The sequence below is a fragment of the Xenopus laevis genome, chromosome 2L, assembly GCF_017654675.1.
Source record: "Xenopus laevis strain J_2021 chromosome 2L, Xenopus_laevis_v10.1, whole genome shotgun sequence".
NCBI classification, from domain to species: domain Eukaryota; kingdom Metazoa; phylum Chordata; class Amphibia; order Anura; family Pipidae; genus Xenopus; species Xenopus laevis.
In genome coordinates, this window is record NC_054373.1 from 130,819,754 (window position 1) to 130,840,628 (window position 20,875).

A 20,875-nucleotide genomic window follows, 5' to 3' on the forward strand; every position below is an offset into this window, starting at 1 on the left:
TATTCGCAATCCCATTACTGCACATACAATTGTGTTTTCCTTGAATAATTTTCGAGATTATACACCGACCCTGGAAATAGCTTGAATCTGAAAATAGATCTAAATCTAAAACCTGTCGCGGTCATGTAGGAGTCAATGGCAGAGGTCCCTTGAACCATTTGAAGATGTAAATAGCCTTCATGATGTTCGAGTTTTTTTCTGAGGGTTTCAGCCGAAAACTTGATCAATTTGAACGATTCAAGATTTTTTTGCCAAAAACTCGATCGTTTTAAGTCATCCTCAAACTCGCTGATTCAAATTTTTTTCTTTTCAAGTTTTCTTATTTTATAAACCTTTAGAGTTATGAGGTCATTCGAGGTATAATTGTTTTTCCACTGTGTTTTTTCTCGAATCGTAAAAAACCCAACTCCATTTTTAATAAATCAGCCCCTTAAAGTCCGATTGCAAAATTTGAATGCATAGCTTTATGCTTTAAAGGGACTGGAATGGCAAGGAATCACACTCAAGAAATCACGTATGTGTTGGTGGGTGCTCACGTTAGGTGCTCTTTCATACAGCTGGACTTGTTTTTGAGTGTCTTTCCTATTGCAGCCAGTAGGAAACTGCACTAAAAATGTAAATATTTATTACCCAAAGGATAGCAGTATAGTATTTTTATTGGTAGTATTTTAACTTCTAGCTAGTTTCTTATGTTAACCAATATACAACAGTACAGGTTTGAGGTTTCTTATCCAGAATACTTTGGACCTCTGTTTTTCCAGATAATATTAATTATATCTTACTTCAAGTAAGATAAAATTCAAGTACTGTTTTATTTTTAAATAAAAAAAATAGAAATGAAATCCTTTTTTAAATATGTGATTTTTGTAAATTAAAATTGAGTCCATGGCAGGTGGCCTTCCTGAATTTCTGAGCTTTCTGAATAATGGGTTTCTAGATACAGGATCCCATACCTGTACTAATATTCATTAAGAGATTTTATTTTAAATAATTTATGGCCATTTAAATTGACCAAGTCTTGCTTCTGACTTCCTGATCTTCTAAGCAGGCATTGAAGATTTATCATTTAACAGCGGAGCACCAGAGTGCAATGTTAATTGTTCTATATCGAACTCCTTCATTCAAATACACACATTTATAATACTTATAGTCATTATAAAGCAAAACCTAAAGATTTCTATATTGTTATTTCTGTAAAAGCAAACATTGTTACTTATGAATCTGTTTGGTAGTTGTCCCCATCTATTCCTTATTGGAAGCGAGTGCATTTCTTATAAAGCATTTCCTGTTTGTCCTTTATAGACATTGTAAAGTCTCTCAACAGGAAATACTAAGTTCTGTTTGTTTTTTGCCTAGCATATGCAACTTCAGTGTTATGTCAGATTCTTTTACAGCTAATTGATTTGATGCCGTAATACCAAACAGACTGTTTTTTAAAGGAATTTTTCAGTATAAAATTAAAAACTGGGTAAATAGCCTGTGTAAAAATAAAAAATGTTTCTGATATAGTTAGTTAGCAAAAAATGTAATGTATAAAGACTGGAGTGACTGGATGTTTAACACAATAGCCAGAAAACTACTTCTTGGTTTCCATTGATTTGTTACCAGGCAGTAACCAATTAGTGATTTGAGGGAGTTCACATGGGTCATACCTGTTGCTTTTGAATCTGAGCTGAATGCTGAGGATCAATTGCAAATTTACTGAACAGTTATGTCCCATGTGGCCCCCCTTCAATTCGCTAACTTAGAGTTAGAGAGCTACAAAGCAGGAAGTTCTTTTATGTTGGACATCCGGTCACTCCAGCCTTTATACATTACATTTTTGTCTAACTATATTAGAAACATTTTTTATTTTGCACAGCCTGTTTGTTTATTCAGTTTTTAATTTTACACTGAACTGTTCCCTTAAGGGATGCTAAGGTAAAATATGCTTGCCTGACCTTTGTGGGGTTTAGGTAAGATGTCATTAGGGAAAAACAAATTTATTTAATAATTAGGGGCAGATTTATTGAGGGCCGAATTGCGAAGTGGGAAATACTTCGAAATTCGACCATCGAATATAATCCCCCGACATTCTAAATCGGAGGATTTTATTCATCATACGAGCATATTACGATCGTACTTCGAATCGTATAATTTGAACGATTTTATCGTACAAATCGTACGATTTTCCTTCGATACCCAAAAACTTTGAAATATGCTCTGGCAGGTCCCCATAGGCTAACATAGCACTTTGGCAGGTTTAAGTTGGCGAAGTATTGAAGTCGAAGTTTTTTTAAAGAGATAGTACTTCGACTATCGAATTGTCGAATATTCAAACGGTTTTTACTTCGAATAGAAGTCGAAGTAAATTTGAAGTCGAAGTATCCAAAAAATTACTTCTAAATTCGAACTTTATGTACTTCGAAAATTCACTCGAACCTTAGTAAATCTGCCCCTTAAAGTCACAATTTTTCTCGCTTATTCCTGAAATCACCTGGGTCTCTCTCATTTTCACGTAAAAAGGTCTAAAGCTGTTGCTAATCTGTTTAAATTTATAAGAAGCTATTTTAATTTTTTTTAAATTATTATTTTACTCAAATCAATTTCTGTTACTTATGCATCCCCAAAGGCTGCAAAGCGTGGCATTCTGTCATCTGGACGTAGCCGAGGAGTTCATTTGAGAGGAAGACGCGCCCTACGGGGAAGAGGTCGGGTATTGCATGGCAGAGGAGCCCCTGTACACGCCGTGGCGGATCATCGCCCAAGGGCCTTAGCCACATCAGGTTTTACTGAAGGCGACAGGGAAGATCTTTTGCCCCACTTTGCAGTATGTAAAAATAAAACATTAGCAATTTTTTGTTTCCTTGCTGCTAATATAATTTCATAATCTTGGTAATTATAGTAGATAAATACTATATATTTGTATACCTTTTAGGTTAACTGTTTAAGAGAGCTCAGTTGGATTAGTGAAATTTGGTTATCTCTATGCATAGCCAACTAAATATGTGACTTATCTAGATTGCAGTCATGATAAATCATTTCACAAAATTAAATTGATAGTCCCTGCGCGTGTGCATATATATTGTTTATGTGCTTGTACTCCTGTTGTAAAGGATATTAGAAATCACAAAGGAATTCCATGGCCATATACCGATACATGCATTAGTGAGTACTCATAATAAATAACAAAAAGTAACAATAACTGCCGGGGTCAGTGACTGTGGTTTGAAAGCTGAAAGAGTTACTTATATTGTAAGCTACACTGTTACATTTCAAGCCTTACACTTTATTGTCTTTCATAGTCAATTAGAATCCCGGGAAACTCTGTAGATTATCATCACCCCTAATGATGTTTATTGCAAATGTGGTGACTTTTATTTAGTGGCATTATGTTTCTGACTTTCATTTGCATTCGTTTTAAAGCAGATGCATTCATTTGTTTTCTTTTTTCCCCCCCAAATAAAAGCATTTTGGTGAAATAGAAGACTACCAGATAGAAGACTCACTTCATGCAATAATAACATTCAAGGCAAGAGCAGAAGCTGTAAATTCAAATTACACTGAAATTATGTATTGATGGAATAGAGACTTACCATTTACATCTCGTTATAAAGGGGTAGCTCCTAGCATCAGATGTCTATTTTTTTTTTTTTTTTGTTTAAATACACAGATGATATAAAAAGGCACAGTTTGTGTGGCTATTAATTGTAGTCCATTTTAGGTTCCACTTTATGATCGCAGTTTTCAATCTCCTTTAAACAACCCTGCACCACTTTTTTGTCTGGTGTATTTGTTTTTTCAGAAAGCTGTTGCTGTACCTGCAAAGAAGGGAGAAACACAAGAGAATTACTTCTTACTATATTTTTATTGCTTCACTTTGTCCACATGAAATTACATTTTGTGAGAAGCAACATAACTTTGCATTTACTGAATTTAGTTATATTCTAAGAAGAATGTTGTAAGTTGTAAAAAGTTATTGTTGAAACCTTTTTCGTATGAAGTAAAATGAAATCTGAAATGTCACATCTATATATTTTGTTTTCGAAAATTCTGACTTCTGTTACATTAAGATGCAGACTTGTGTCTTGCATTTAAAAATGTATGAAAGGCTTTAAATTGGAATTTCAGAATTATGATGTATAACATTCTGTGCATTAATTTGAGCAAAGCATTTCCATGCAATCCCTTTTAGTAACCTAAAATATACTATACTAAGCTCCGTCAGACATTTATAGATCAAAGCTTGTCTTTAGCTTGAAAACCTTTTCCTGCCCTGTCACCTTGTTAAGTTTGCCACATTTTTGCCTTCATGAATTTTTATTCATACCACACTCACCATTAGGTTTGCCGAATTTGAATGGTCGGTCAGGTGCATCCATATTTTATAAGGGTCCCACTTCTATTTTTTCTAATGCTGTGTTGTTTTTATGAAAAGGGTAAGGTAATATTATAAATATTTTTTTGGTCCCCAGATTAAATTGAGAAAGGCAGTGCCTGTATTTAATCAGTGCTGTACAGATTTTGATGATATACTTTCTGTAGGCTGCAATTCATGGGGCACAAATCAAAGGGCAGGAATTAGTTATCCTGGAACAAACCAGTGCCAAGGGCATTCAGTACCGAAGTAGAAGATCAAGAAGAGGAAAAAGTAAGTTTATGCAAAAATGTTTCCATAGGCAAACTAAATACTTTTTGGAAAAAGAATCTGTTGACCAAATTTGGGTTATTGTATAGGATGCTGTACTCTCACACTTCATATATTTTTATAGTTTAAATAATCAATCCTCCCATTAACCTGTTTCAGCTAATCTTTGTTTTCCATCTCACTTTTAAAAGTGCATTGGAACTTCGCATTTCTCGAGCATTCTGGATAATAGGTCCAATACCTGTTTACTGCCAAGAAAGTCAGGAGGTGGTGCTTTCTGCATCATTTAATTAAAGGAACAGTTCAGTGTAAAAATAAAAACTGGTTGAAAAGGCTGTGCAAAATAAAAAATGTTTTCAATAAAGTTAATTAGAAAAAATGTAACGTATAAAGGCTGGAGTGATTGGATGTCTAACATAATAGCCAGAACACTACTTCCTGCTTTGGAGCTCTCTTGGTTTCCACACTGATTGGTTACCAGGCAGTAACCAATCAGTGTTTTGAGGTGGGGCCACATGGGTCATAACTGTTTGCTTTTGAATCTGAGCTGAATGCTGAGGATCAATTACAAACTCCCCTTGAAGTCGCTGACTAACTGAAAAGCAGGAAGTTGGATTCTGGCTATTATGTTAGACATCCAGTCACTCCAGCCTTTATAGATTACATTTTTTCTAATTAACTTTATTGAAAACATTTTTTATTTTGCACAGCCTAACTATATTAGAAATTTTTTTTATTGTGCACAACCTATCTATTTACCCAGTTTTTATTTTTACACTGAACTGTTCCTTTAAGCTTTTTTTCATTCTGTCTGGTGCCACCCACCCAGAGGGCTCTCTTGCCACATATTCATGATAGTAACAGTGAACTATTGCTAATATTGTGAAATGCTCACTAGAACACTCTGTTCGATTTAACATTTAGTTATATGGGATGGTTAGAAGTCTTCTTATCACTATCCATTCCCCATTGAAGATTGCTGGACAGGCAATTGCTTCCTGTAATGTGCACAGGAACCTCCAGCAAGTTGAGCCTTTGCTGCTTTGGCACCATGTGTTGTCTAGGAAGATGCAGTTTGCCAGTGGTTTCGATTCTTCATTTGTTCAGAGCTGCGGAATACAGTTAGGCCAATAAATCTTTGGACAGAGACAACTTTTTTCTAATTTACTACAATGAATTTTAAATAAAACAGCTCAGATGCAGTTGAACTTCAGACTTTCAGCTTTAATTCAGTGGGTTGGACAAAAGGATTGTGTTAAAAAAAGGATTTAGTTCCTCACATTTTTATGCAATCACTTCATTTCAGAGGCTCAAAGTAATTGGCCGCGCAAAAAGACATGGACCTCCACAGAAGACAACAGTGGTGGATGATCACAATCCTTTTCATGATGAGAAACCCCTTTACAACAGCCAAACAAGTGAACAACACTCTCCAGGTGGTAGGCATATCGATATCCAATTCTACTATAAAGAGAAAACTGCATGAAAGTAAATACAGAGGTTGCACTGCAAGCCACTCATACGCCTCAAGAATAGAAAGGCTAGATTGGACTTTGCTAAAAAAAAATCTAAAAAAGCCAGCACAGTTCTAGAAAAATATTCTTTGGACAGATGAAACCAAGATCAACCTCTACCAGAATGATGGCAAGAAAAAAGTACGGAGAAGGCGTGGAACAGCTCATGATCCAAAGCATACCACATCATCTATAAAACATGGCGGAGGCAGTGTGATGGCCTGGGCGTGCATGGCTGCCAGTGGCACTGGGACACTAGTGTTTATCCATGATGTGACACACGACAGAAGCAGCCGAATGAATTCTGAGGTGTTCAGAGACACTGTCTGTTCAAATTCAGCTAAATGCAGTCAAATTGATTGGAGGCGGTTTCATAATGACCCAAAACATACAGCCAAAGCAACCTGAGAGTTTATTAAAGTAAAGAAGTGGAATATTCTTGAATAGCCAAGTCAGTCACCTGATCTGAACCCAATTGAGCATGTATTTCACTTGTTGAAGACTAAACTTCGGACAGAAAGGCCCACAAACAAACAGCAGATGAAAGTCGCTGCAGTAGAGGCCTGGCAGAGCACTAAAAAGGAGGAAACCCAGAATCTGGTGATGCTCATGAGTTCAAGACTTCAGGCTGTCACTGCCAGCAAAGGGTTTTCAACCAAGTATTAGAAATGAACATTTTATTTTTAGTTTTTTAATTCGTCTAATTATAAAAAAAGGCTTTTGTTACTCACATTTTTATTCAATCTTTTTGTTCAACCCACTGAATTAAAGATGAAAGTCGCAGTTTAACTGCACCTGAGTTGTTTCATTTAAAATTTAAAAATGGTAATGTACAGAACCAAAATTAGAAAGAAATTGTCTCTGTCCAAATATTTATGGGCCTAACTGTATGTTGCCACTTTATAAAGATGTGTTAATTATAATAATTCCATTTGGTCCTACACATTTCATATTTTCTTTCAGTTTCAGGATGACTCCATAGTCGATGACTCCTTGCTTCAGGATGATGAGTCCCGTTCTTGGAGAAGATGAGTCATCTTAGCTGATCACTGGGCATTGGTCGCTAACATTGAATTTGGGTCATCTAGTGCACTTTTTTCATAAAATGCGTTCCTGCATCTTTGTGAAGAAATGATGCGGATTCGAGCTTGAAAGACTTGAAAGTCTTATGATTTGTCATTTTAGTTAATGATTGCACAATGCATCATGCTATATACATGCAGTGTTTTTATTCCGCACACTATTTGCCAGATGTGAATTTTCTTTTTCTTTCTTTGAAATGTAAGAAATTTCAACTGAGTTTAAATTTGTCCTTATAATAGTTTGCTTTAAAGCTATGAACGTGATCAGACATACGTAGATGAATACTAAACTGCCTAGGCTTTACTATGTAGTTGCATTTTTGTTAATTTATATACATATTTACATATTTTAAGTATGGGTTTTAATAACATTGTATTACTGCTTTGAATTTAAGTCCCTGTGACTTTAACATATTTAAAAAAAAAAAAAAATAGTGGAATGTTCTAAAAAAAAAAAAAAAAAAAAAAGTAAACAAAAAAGTGGCCTGAGAAGGCAGCCACAACCCTTCTGTGCTATTTTGCTTTTTTTATGTTTTTTTGAGCTGTTACAGCAAATAGGGAGTAAAAGCTATGGAATGGCACACCTCCTATATTTACTCATAGACTATAGAAAAATTATGAAAACAAAAAACACAATTCTAGCATTTTATTTTCCTTTTACCAAGCACATTGACTAAAAGATGATATTCTTAGAAGGCATAAAAGATATATTTAACTTATAAATACATATACATATTTAATAATACTTGTTTTGAGATCTAAAAAATGTAGTACATGTGTACAAAAGTTTTTTTTATTTTTCTCCCTAGCTCAAAGCGAAACGCGTTGACTTCACATTGAAAAAAATGTTTTCAGGCATGTCTGTTACATCATAACAGGTAATAAGCTGTCTAATAATGGAAAGCATATGTATATACTCAATTGTATTACATTTTCATTATTTAATACATACCATTTTTTTACATTATTTAATAGTTCATAATACTGTTCTTTTAATGTTCTTTGGAAATCCTATGTAGTTTGTAGAACTTTTCTGAAAATGTCTTAAAGGGAATTTATTGTGAAACTTCGTAAGAAACTTTCTAAATACAATCAGTTAAAAATTCTGTACTGTTTCTGAAATAATCGAGTTTATCTTCACTCTCTCAGCATCTGTTTCTCCTCATTCTGTCTTCATTCAGGAGTTGGGTGTCAGATAAATAATCCAATATATCTTATACGGGGACTCCTTTTGTCTAGAAGATGTATTAGATCTCACTCTATTAAAATCACCAGTAATCCTGTCGATCTACATGCAGAATTTGTTAAAAAGGCATATGCCTATGATTAAGGGAAGGTGTTCCCGAAACGCGTAAGGCCTATGTACCCTTGCAGTACTCTACAATAAAAACCTGTTTTTTACCGGAGTGCCGTCCTCCTGTTAGTATATTACTGTTGGAACACCCGGCACTACAGAGGAGCAGCTAAGTGGTGGTGAGTTGAAGCGGTCTAATCGTTTTTGAGATCTGTTCTGTAACACTTAAGGAGAACTCAACCCACTAATAAAACCCAGAACCCTACATAGTCCCCTCCCTGCCCCCCAGCATAAGTGATCTCACCTATAAGTGCCCCTAATCCTTTACTTGCCTATAGGTGCAGAGTAAGCACATCTTAAAAAGTATGTCAATTAAGTAAAATGCGTTCTGTTATGTGTCATTCTTTTATACTGGGTGTAAATAACTTCAGCTGAGTCCACTCGGTGGATCCAAATGTATCTAAAATGCGGAAGCCAGTAGTCTAAGGCATTGTGTGTTCAGGAGCAGTGGTTAGGGCCCTAGAAACGTTTTAGTCCTGCTCATGCTCATGTGAGTGTTTGTATCTTTGTTTAGTTTAAGTCTTGCAAGTTAATGATGGTTTAATTTATGAATTGTCTTTTACAGGTTATTCTTTCTCTGCTGCAGTTTCTTCCAACTGTAGATCAAGTTCATAATGGATTCTGTGCAAAGAAGTGCCTCCATTGTGCAGGAAATCTCTAAACATTAATCACAAATTTAACAGTTGATGCTTTAGTTGTGAAGCAACCTTTAGTAAGAAAATGTGGTGCAGTTCAGCAACTGTAAATTATGTCGGTACATTTTTCAAAATCATTTTTATGTGTATTGTACTTGGTTAGTTTATGGCTAGTTTATGGCTGGGCTGGACCATGCCCCTTCTCAGTGTTAACAGTCTTGGTCTATTAGATCAAGCTGTGAAAAAAATGGAAGCAGGAATCAGAGCACAATAAGAACCCTTGAAGATGTGGTCAGTGTCAGTGTTTTTATGGCACAATGTTTTTATTTATAGAACAGTACATTTGATATTGGAAATGTCATCTTTTTATACTTCGTATTAGGGAATGTTTCAGAAACTTTTTATGATCTTATTTGGCTAGAACTACGCTTTGTTGTTTCTTTTTAAACATTAGATAGAGAGAGAGAGAGATATATAGAGATATATATATATATATATATATATATAGAGATATATATATATATATATATATATATAGAGATATATATATATTCCAATGACCCACCCAACCCCTTTAAATATGCTTAAAGCTATTTCACTTTATTAAATGGTTGAGCCTGTGTTCGTTTGGAAAAAAAGTATTGCAGATTCTGCCTCTATTCTAAATAATGTAACATGAGTAAATGTATTTTATACACTTGCTATAGATTTCTGAGTCGTTTGTCACTGGCAAAAAAAGACAAATAATTGCACCATCAATAAGTGAGTCCTATTCTACTTCATAAAGTGCCTTCCTCTTGGCCAGCACTTAATTTATTCACCAAGGGTAATGCAAAATAAGAATATTATTATACTTATAATTTACAGGGCTTGTAAAACTGTGTTTAATCATTTAATCCAGACCCTTGATAAAGGCCCTAATGTGGGTCGAAACGTTGGATGCACAAGTTTGAAAGATAAAGATAATTTTGGTTCACTAACCAAGGAGTGCGGGTCCTCTTGAACTATACATTAACACTTTGACCCTGCACCCACGCTTATGGAAGACTGGTTCAGAGTGCAAGTGTCTGATTTGTGTGGTGCTTTATTATCTGTCACAGTCAATGTGACATTTGTAACTAGGGTAAAGATTTTCAGCTCACTTATTCAGAAGCAGTTCATTCCTAACTTTCTGTGGTTCTTAAATACATTTAATTAAAGTACTTGCTTTAGTGTGACTTTCAGTCAAGTTGTATTATGTAAACTGGCCCATACCACAACTGCATCTTGGTAATGCAGCTCAATCTATTGGACACTGTTATTGACTTCATTTCAAACAAAAAAAAATCATTGCAATAGAAAGGTCAAAAACTAATACAATGCACATTGTTAGTTTGTTATGCTCACTTGCATATCATTTTTTTTTATTTTGCACTTTTTACTTTTTATTTAACAAATAAAAAATACCTAAATACTTCATTGTCTACTTCAATGTTCTGTTTTTTTTTACGATGAGATCATTTGAAACCTGTTAAAAGCACCGGAAGCATGTTTTCTTCACTGTCTTTTCTACTGATGCACCAGGAAGTGGTTTAGATGGTGCAGCAACAGATATACATTTTCTAATAAATATTAAAGTCAAAGCTGTTGTAGCAAAAAGTTACAGTAGACTTTAACTGGAAAAATGAGAATATTGATGAATTGCAAAAGACATACACTCTCTCAGCAGATTTCTGAGTGGATTGTTAAGGTCTGGATACAGCCACACAGTGATGGATAGGCTGGAGGGTGAAATTTGAACTTTCCTCCAACATATCCAATCCCTGTGTGGCCATACCGGGACTTAAACATTGTTGTGTGTGATGTATATTTTCCACCAATAGATGGTAGCAGAGAGATTTGTTGGTAATATGAAAGTCCCCATTAGAGAAAAGGAGCCTCCCTAGAACAATTCTAGAAAAGAGCCAGGGGCCAGAGTATGAAAGGGAGCCACAATGGGTCCTCTTTGGCCAATGGAAACATCTAAGAAAGCAAGCCTGGGAACCTGAGAAACATATCAAGCGGGGAAGCAGTCAGGTTTAGCCAGGACAGGCAGAACTTGTGCCAAAGTTCATCCTACGGATGAGAGGCATAGAGACCTAAAAAGGGCAGTGTGTGCTCTACCCCGGATTGAGAATGGGTTAGTTCCTTTGTGGGTACTCCACAAGTTAGGTACCAAAAGGAAAACTGGTATAGGAAGGATCCTGGTGTGCTTAAATCCTAATGCTCAAGAAGGTGTTCGGCTGGATAAAGTAGAAAAGATCTAGCAAAGCTGGTACCATTTGGTTAAGCCCTATAAAAGGGGTGACCTATTAAGTAAAGGTACTGGAGTCTGAAGGTGGAAGTGAGTGAATTAACTGAAAGAAGGGCAAAGTGAGTACATGTGGACTTACTTGATTTGTATTGTGTATTTAACCTCTTTGTAGTTCACCAACTATACACTGTGAACATTAATGCTTCTCTGTTAAAAGAAGGTGACCTATTAAAATTGGGAATCCTTAAACAAAAGCTGAATAATGTATATTATATTGTATGACTATTGTTTGCAATGCAACTCCTGGCCAAAAAACACAATTTTTATTCTGCTTTTGTATAAGCACACACAGTGCTCTGAACAATTCTTATATTTTTCAGCCTTCAGTGTTGGAAATATAGTAATTGGTACAGAGTTTGCTTCAGGTCTAAGCTACCAACTGCCCTGCCATCTGCACCCAGAATTGTCTTTATATCCGTTAATTTAACCCACTTTGCCTGCCAGTAATGTTTCCTACATTTTCCCTTAAAGGAACAGTAAAGCAAAAAATAAAGTGTTTTAAAGTAATTAGAATATAATGTACTATTGCCTGCACTGGTGCGTTTGCTTCAGACACACTCCTATAGTTTATATATGTTAACATGGGGGCAGCCATCCATGTTGAAATTCGGCATGAAAAAAATAGCACTGGTTATATAACAGATACTGTAAGCTCTGCAAAATACAGGAATCTAAAAACCAGAAAATACACAGGAATTTAATAGTAATATTTTACAGTGTTTATCTGCTATGTAAATTGATATTGTTTGCATGCTTCACGCATTAAAACTGGAACCCCATACTTAAATTAGTCACACTTAACACCTTATTAGACCAGATTTGTCCCAGCCCTTTCCATAATCTAATGGCATTTTCTTAGCATAGAATGGAACTACCTGTCTGATTCTTATTGAGGCATTCACCTAGCAGCGCTGCTTGTGATCTGATCAAGGTGCATTAACATTTGTAGGATGAAGTAAGGCAGAGATCTGTCTTCCTAAATGTTTGTTTACTGTTAATTTGATAGCCTAGTATTAACATATTTTTGAACATTCCACTAGGTGGAGCTGCAGGTGTATTTAGTATATTAGGCATTCAGGATTACTTTTACCAAGCACTGGTGGTTTGGAAAATTTAATTTGACCTCAGTATTTTGTTGTATAATATCTTTTATGAAGAGGGGCTGGGAAGAAATTACACACACACATATACATATATATCAGCATTAAGGCAGCCTTGGTTGAAGCTAATGATACGGTGACACCCAACACTATTCTACCTGCTTGTATTTTTGACCCTGCACCCAATTTATCCAAGTTGGAATGCCGACACACAGCTGATATACAGTAGATATTAGATGTGTGTCGCCACTCCAACTTTGATAAACTGGGTGCAGGATCAAAAATTAAGGGGCACATTTACTATGGGTCGAATATCGAGGGTTAATTAACCCTCGATATTCGACCATTGAATTTAAATCCTTCGAATATCGAAGTCGAAGGATTCACTGTTCGATTTAACGTTCGATCGAACGATTAAATCCTTCGAATCGAGCAATTCGAAGGATTTTAATCCATCGATCAAACGATTTTCCTATCTATAGGTTTCCTTCGATAGGTTTCCTTCGGTAAGGTTTTAGGTGGCAAAGTAGGTGGTTGAAGTTTTTTTTAAAGAGACAGTACTTCGACTATCGAATAGTCAAACGATTTTTAGTTCAAATCGTACGATTTGAAGTCGTAGTCGAAAGTCGAAGTAGCCAAAAAAATACTTCGAAATTCAAAGTATTTTTTATTCTAATCCTTCACTCGAGCTAAGTAAATGTACCCCCAAGTGTACATTGGTATAAGGATTCACACTCCGTATTGTGAAAAAATGGAATGCACAGTGTGCATATCCAATGTTTCAACCCACAATAGGGCCCTTATCAAGGTCTTTCATAAAGGCTCTAATGTCAGCCGAAACATTGGATATTCATTTATGATCAGTATCGTAGTTTGACTCACGATACATGGAGTGAGGGTCCAACACACACACTTGCAGAGGACTCTTGTATTTATTTTTATATATATATATATATATATATATATATATATATATATATATATATATAAAATTGGGGGGTTGTGGAAGCACTCCTAAGGCTAAATCAAAGTATATTTAAGTATAATGGAAGTGCTACTTACAATGCACTTCCCTGGGCCCCTGTCTCATAAGTAATTCAATATAAATGCAAGTGCATGTGTTTACAAAAACAGGGGTTTTTTAGTTACAAAATTATGATCTTATATGATTATATATATAATTTTTTTTTTTTTACCTCAACCTGAAGGTAGACTTCTCAAGGTGGCAGCTGACAAACCGGGAAGGAAGAGCCTAAAAATAAAATGAGAACAAAATTAGACAAGCTCTAAGGCATAATCCCAGGTCACCCTTATAGATTGGCTCCCAGCTCACTTGTCACTTAGCAGGGAACAGCAGGAAGAGCAGCTGACTGAGCTGTACTGACAAGAGGACACTGAATGGGCGCCCTCTCTCTCTATATAGTATGCACACACACTCACTTCCTGATAACATCAATCTCCTGAACCGCAGCACCGTCTATCCCCTTCTGCCACCCTCCCCGCTCTGCAAAAATAAAGTGCACCTCTGAACTGTACTAAAGTGAGGACTCGACACGCCTGGCCTCCAGTAGCATTACCATTTACTGGGAAGACCGTTGATTGGGAGGAACATGAAACTCTTGCAGCGTGGCTCTGCAGACTGGACCCACAAAGTCACCATCCCAGGAAGGTGGGAGGACAGTGGACTCAAGTACCAAGATGTTCTAAACAAGGAAAAAGACCAGCAGTCAAAAAACTTGGTTCCAAGAGCGCATTTCCGCAGGCCTACACTACCCTCAGGGCAAAATTAAAACTCCTTTCGAAAGGAGTGAGGTGAAGGAAGAACAAAAAAAGATGCGGGTAGTTGCCTCTGAATGGTATTTAACTATTTGGTGGGAGGGGTTCTTCACTGAGATGAGGGAGGGGCTGTCCCAGTGCATGCTGATATGGAGAGGGCCATGGAAAAGTCAGTTGCCGAACTGTGTTACTGTCTTTTAGGCATGGATATCAGGACAGGCTGTAGAGGGTGTAGATATATGGGTAAGGGGGATGATTTTTATTTCACAACACCAGTTTGTAAGGCAAAAGTAGTGAAAATACTGGTATCCCTGGATCTAAATATACCAAACTGTGGGGCTGGAGCCTTAGGGGGAGTTTAAGGCAGTAGATAAGGTGGTATAGAGAGTCTGCAAGCTATTTACAACAGGGTTGTCCAGCCTAAGATTTGGGCTTGTTGTTCTGGATACCCCTAAAACAACAATATTTTTGGAACCCTAAAGAGTGAGCCTAAACCCAAAATCCTCATTGCCCTAGATCCCTTAATGCTGCTACAGTACTAACACAAGGGGAATGGTGCCTGTGCTAAACTAAAATGATTATCTTGTTTAGTACATACACTGAGGCATATTCCTTCATTCAGCGGCACATGTTTTTCAACTCTGTGAGTGACTGGTAAAGCAATATATTGCTGTTTCCTACAATGCAGATATTCTTTTAACATCATTTCCTATAGAGAAACATGACGCCTAATCATGTTGGAATGAAAAGATTAAATCCATTATGTGGATTGTTTCTACTTTACATATTTCAAGTGGCTGAATGAAATTTTAATGGGGAGGGGACTGCAGTTGAGACTCAAGTGCAATGCTTGTATATCAGATATAACAGTAATTATTGCTCAAATAAAGTCCTAGTAAAATCCCTTTTTCCTAAAGTACCCAAGAGTGAAACTTGTCACATAACTCCTCATACAGCCTTTGTAGTGCATATTAATGTAGTGATACCAAGGCTCTTGTCTGCAATATATACTGAGATTTTTCCCACTTAAAGCAACGAATAGGATGTGATTGTATTACCCATAATTACTGTACTAACAGCGGAGCACAAGGTAAATTATCAGGTGCATGAAGAACTGGAAAGGTCAGATTTTATGTTTCCCAAATAATGGATGTATCAAAGGCAAACTGTTCTTTAACAAAATGCTATGAGAGGCTAGAACAAGTACACGGCATGATCAGGCTTTCCTGAAAATGTATTAACATTAAAAGTATAAAATGTGTTCAAGGGAAATCAAAGAATGTTCTTGTATTGAGAAATGTGCCTCTCCATCCATTCCTGGACTGGGATTTCTAGTTCAGGTATAGATATTTGAAAAATTCTATTTTATCCCATTTACAATGGACATGGGGGATACTGGTAAATATATATTTTTAAGTATTATTAATATTACTACTATTTTATTTGTTATTATAAATAATAAAGAAATACGGTAATAATAGCAGGATTTCTTAGTTGTGCAACCCTATACCATAACTTAATGCCATTTTTGAAGGCCCATTGTACACAAGTACTAGAGCCACTGCTGTGTCTCAAGGGCCCCAAAGTGAAATCTGCATGAAAATATTGTTGTGCAAGTAATGCAACTGTAGTTTAGAACAGAGCAGCTAAATGATCTCCCTCTATTTAACCTCTAGGCTTCGGGGGATATATCCCAATATCTTCAAATGGCACTTGCACAACCCAGTAATGTGCAATCATTGTGAAGCTTTTTTGGAGACCTCTGCAAACTTAGCAGACTTCCTGGAATATCTATAAAGGAATTTGCCCCAGATGTCCTATTAACTGGTCGTTAGATTTGGCAGCCCCTGTTCATTGCCCCAGGGAGATAGGTCCTACAAGCCAGGAACCTGTATGATAGAGGAAGCCAACGATGCAGGACAAAACCTATCTAACAAACAGGCTGTTGCTTGGCAGGAATGTTGCCCGAGTCCTAAATAGATAACTGTGAGAATCCTTTGCTGTCCTTGCAAGTATATTCCCAACCTGACCACTTAACCTCTACTGACATCAGATTTTTTAGTAAAACACTGTTACTCAGCTATGGAAAACTTACTGAGTGAATAGTGAATCTGTGCAGCCCCCTGGTCAGTGGCATCCCGGGGGTCCTTGCTGTCCTGAGGTGACCTTTATGATGCTGCCCCCTACACCCTACTTACCGTTCCGAGTGCCAGAGTAGGTAAATGGTGGCTGTACTGCTAGTGCAGAGAGCGCAATTGCAGAGCCGAAATTCTGATTTAAAAATTAGAATTTTTGTTGCCGTCCTTGGTAACCTGCGTGCTACTGCCGCCTAAGGTGAGTTTCTTAACTTGCCTCATGGCAGCAGAGCCCCTGCCGCTGGTAAAGTAATGAGGGGTCTATGAAGTACAGGGTAGGGTTGTAATGTGCAACAAACTGCCAAAATGGTGCACCACTACCTGCATTTGCCCAATGCATATAGTTCATCTGTAGATGGGGGGAGGCATATAGGCTTCAACCAATAAAACAAATTCTGCTTAAGGTATAGGGTACAGGTATGTCCCTGACACAAGTGCTTACTGAATGAGCACTAAAAGGTGTGATTTTATGCACAAGCTCTATCACTAGTGGCTGGAGAATGAGGCTAATTGAATCTGATGTACTGTTGCTCTTTATATAATACAAGTATTGTCAGAAATCTAGGATTCTGTGGGAGGTCAGTATAATGATTTCTACAATTATGAAATGAATACAGTGATTCTTCTGTATATGTATATAGTGCAAATGCTTTGTTCCATTACAAGCTGTGGTTAGCAACCTTTATCAAGCCTCCTGTCCATAGTTTTGCCACCTTTTTGCCAATACTTGTTTGAAGCTAAATGAAGTATCAAAATTTACAGCTTACCCCATTCCAAGGGTCAAAGAGTTAAAACGGCTAGGTCCTGCTAGGTACATAACCCTATGTCTGAATGACATTTGGGCTCCAATGAGCCCCAGGAACATTCCAAAAGATGAGGGACCACATTCTTAATTCTCAGCACTACACATTTGGATGATGTGGTAATTTATAGTAGGGTTGGCAAAGTCACCTTCCCAGAGTACAGGCTGTTCTAAATTCCATTAGAAATGCAGGCTTAATAATAACATTGAATCCTATGAAATGTACCATAGGCCTGCAAGAAGCCCGTCATCTTGGTTATACTATAGGGTGAGGTGTCAGAAAGTCTCAAGTAAATAAGGTGGAGGCAATCAAAGACTGGCCCCAACTTTTCACTAAAAAGCAAATCCGCACCGTATCGGTGGTTTATTTCAATTCTTTCTACCATGTCTGCCCCTTTCACAGATCTGACAAAAGGGAAATGATCCACAATGATTAAGTGAGGAGCTAAACCACAGAAGACATTCAAAGAGTTGAAAGCAGCCTTGTGTCAGCTCCCAGTGTTGGTTACTCCAGATTTTTAAAAAGAACTTTGTTGTACAAACTGATGCTTCAGGTGTTGGTTTAGGTGCGGTCTTGTCACATCTGGTGGGGGGAGAAGAGCATCCAGTGATCTACTTGAGAAGGAAGCTGAACCCTGTTGAGAAAAACGATAGTATTGTGGAGCGGGAGTGCCTGGCAATCAAATGGGCACTGGAGTCATTGTGATACTACTTACTAGCCCATCATTTTGTGCTCGTTACAGACTATTCTCCTCTAACCTGGATGTCGCAAGCAAAATAAAGGAATGCAAGGGCCATACGTTACTTTCATTACATTATAACACAGGGCAGGGTAATGCAGATGCTTTATCAAGGGCTCCCACTGTATGGTTGTAAGCTGTGTTCAAACCCCCAGGTTCGAAACGGGGGGTATGTTACAAAAAGGGTTGTCCCAGTGTTCTGTGTATGTGAATGTCACTGGCTACAGGCACAGGTATTCCCTTTTTTTCTTGGATACAACATAACAGCATAAATATGAATGCCATAGAAACTTTGAATCATTTGACACCTAGTATGCATAGGGTTACCCAACTATGGGGTATATTTATCAAAGAGTGAAGTTAGAGCTCACCACAGTCCACTATCCATTCATTTGTGTGGAATTTTTAGGTGTATTTATCAAAGGGTGAACTTTCACCCATTGATAAATATTCTTTTAAAAATCCCATAGAAATGAACAAAGAGTGGACTGTGGTGATCTCTAACTTCACTCTTTGACAAATATGCCCCTATATGTCTTGACTTCAAAAAATAAAAAGTACACACAAATTTCATAGTTGAGAGTTTGAGCTTTAAAAAAAACTTGTGCCTACGTGTAATTTAGACATAGAAAACCATATAACTGTGGACATTACATTGTGTGTAGAATTCAAATTAGGCAAATATGTAAGTTCAAAGCTTGCATTTTACAGCATCTTATCTCCCATATGTTTTTTGCCAAGAAATAAGAATTTAAGACTTACCGGAATGAATTGTATATCCCTTTAGTATCTTATATCACAGGATCTGTAAAAGAAAGATAAAAAAAAAAACATAAAATGAGTGCCATGTGTCTTTTGAATTATTTGATGCCACATGTGCATTTTGTTACAACAATATGGTATGCAGAATCACCAACATTTCAAAAGTATGTTGCTTTTTTAATGGTTAATGCCTTGACCTTAAACACTGGCCATTTGATGTGCATCTGAAAAACCCCAAACAGTAAATGGAAAAAGATGGAGGAAACATAGATTTAAAAATGGTATGTTCTCAGTCAATCAATATGTATGGGTCAACATTTTTGTGATATACAAAACTACACACAACTCATTGTAAAATACCTACCTGGTCATTAGTTGTAATTATCAGTATTAGATCATAATGGTCCAAACTGGTAAATGATCACTTGTAACAGAAGCAAATATCCCTGCAACTTATTGCCTAGGGGGGTTGTACAGTGGGGGAATGCATCAAACACACAGTATACAGTACACTGCTTGCAATTTCATCATTTGCCTGCCAGAATGTAGGATCTGTCCTTGACCAGCTAAGTCTATAATCTGTCCACCCAATCCAACGCTGGTAAGAATTAATGTTGGTAACCTACACACAGCTAGAGTGAAGCAGATGGGATCTATGAAATTGGAGTAGTGCGATAACAATAGAGACAAGGTGGAGTAAACTGGAGTTAAAAAAAAACCAAGGTGAAACCCGAGGCCCCGGCACAGATTTCAGCACAGAGAATGGGGGCTGACACCACCTTTAAAGGAATTGTTCAGTGTGAAAATAAAAACTGGGTAAATAGATAGGCTGTGCAAAATAAAAAATGTTTTGAATATACTTAGTTAGCCAAAAATGCAATGTATAAAGGCTGGCGTGATTTTATGTATAACAAGTCAGTCAGAACACTACTTCCTGCTTTTCAGCTCTCTTGGTTTACACTGACTGGTTACCCTGGTTACTAGACAGTAACCAATCAGAGACTTGAGGGGGGGCCACATGGGTCATTTCTGTTGCTTTTGAATCTGAGCTGAATGCTGAGAATCAATTACAAACTCACTGAACAGAAATGTACCATGTGGCCCCCCTTCAAGTCGCTGACTAACTCAGAGTTATAGAGCTGAAAAGCAGGAAGTTGGATTCTGGCTGTTTTATTAGACATCTGTTCACTCCAGCCTTTATATATTACATTTTTTCCTAACTAACTATATTAGAAACATTTTTTATTTTGCACAGCCTATTTATTTACCCAGTTTTTATTTTCACACTGAACTATTCCTTTAAGTTTAAATGCAGCTTTGCTGACTTTTATTTGGCACAAACCCAAATCTTCAGCCCACTGGCTTCACATAGGGGATAACATTCACTTCACATAAGCATTAACAGTCCCAATTCACATCCACACTGGTGTTAACTGTAACTCACAGTTTCCTTAGCCCTCACTGACTTTTGGTGGACCACAAATCCCAGAATCCTCTCTGGGCCACACTCGAGACACACTTGTCTCCTGGGAGGGGTTTCTCTTTTCCTATTCAGTCCCAGAGCTCACTCTGGAACTCAGGTCAGCAGGGAATCACTCTCCTTCCCATCTACACACAGGCACCTTCCTTCACTCAAGAAGGTCCTCAAGAAGGTCCTCAAGAAGGTCCTCACATGGCCCCTCACCCTCCTCCAACTCCAGGAAGTATCCAGAGGAAGAAGCCTTGAGGTGGAGTCCCACACCTCCTTTTAACTACAGCTCACCTGTAGCTTAATTACTTAGCTACCTCTAGCTTGGCAGCTGAAAACCCTTACATGGAGCAAGGAATGGAAGCCCACCCTGCTCTCTTCCATTCACTCCAGGGACCCACTATCCAGCTTTTCCTAAGCCAGAATATAATTAAAAAGCATTACTTGCTGCAGCCACACAGACTTTTCCCTGGAGTTTATACTTCACCAGCCTAATGCTGGTAAAATACACACAGTATTCGGCTGTTTTCCCACACATATCCTACACT

The 20,875-nt window shown here is 37.2% G+C and overlaps 2 long non-coding RNA genes across 2 annotated transcripts; one reads left to right on the forward strand and one right to left on the reverse strand.

Annotated features, from left to right (window-relative positions):
• The first annotated feature begins 8,523 nt into the window (after positions 1-8,523).
• On the forward strand, positions 8,524-10,668 carry LOC121400032. The gene is made up of 2 exons (XR_005965495.1): positions 8,524-8,696; positions 9,143-10,668. It is a non-coding gene; the product is annotated as an uncharacterized LOC121400032 (long non-coding RNA).
• A 7,023-nt stretch (positions 10,669-17,691) lies between these two features.
• LOC108708493 lies at positions 17,692-20,588 on the reverse strand. Its single transcript, XR_001934474.2, has 3 exons — positions 20,304-20,588; positions 18,860-18,902; positions 17,692-17,992 (listed from the first exon to the last, which is right to left on the reverse strand). It is a non-coding gene; the product is annotated as an uncharacterized LOC108708493 (long non-coding RNA).
• Positions 20,589-20,875: the final 287 nt, after the last annotated feature.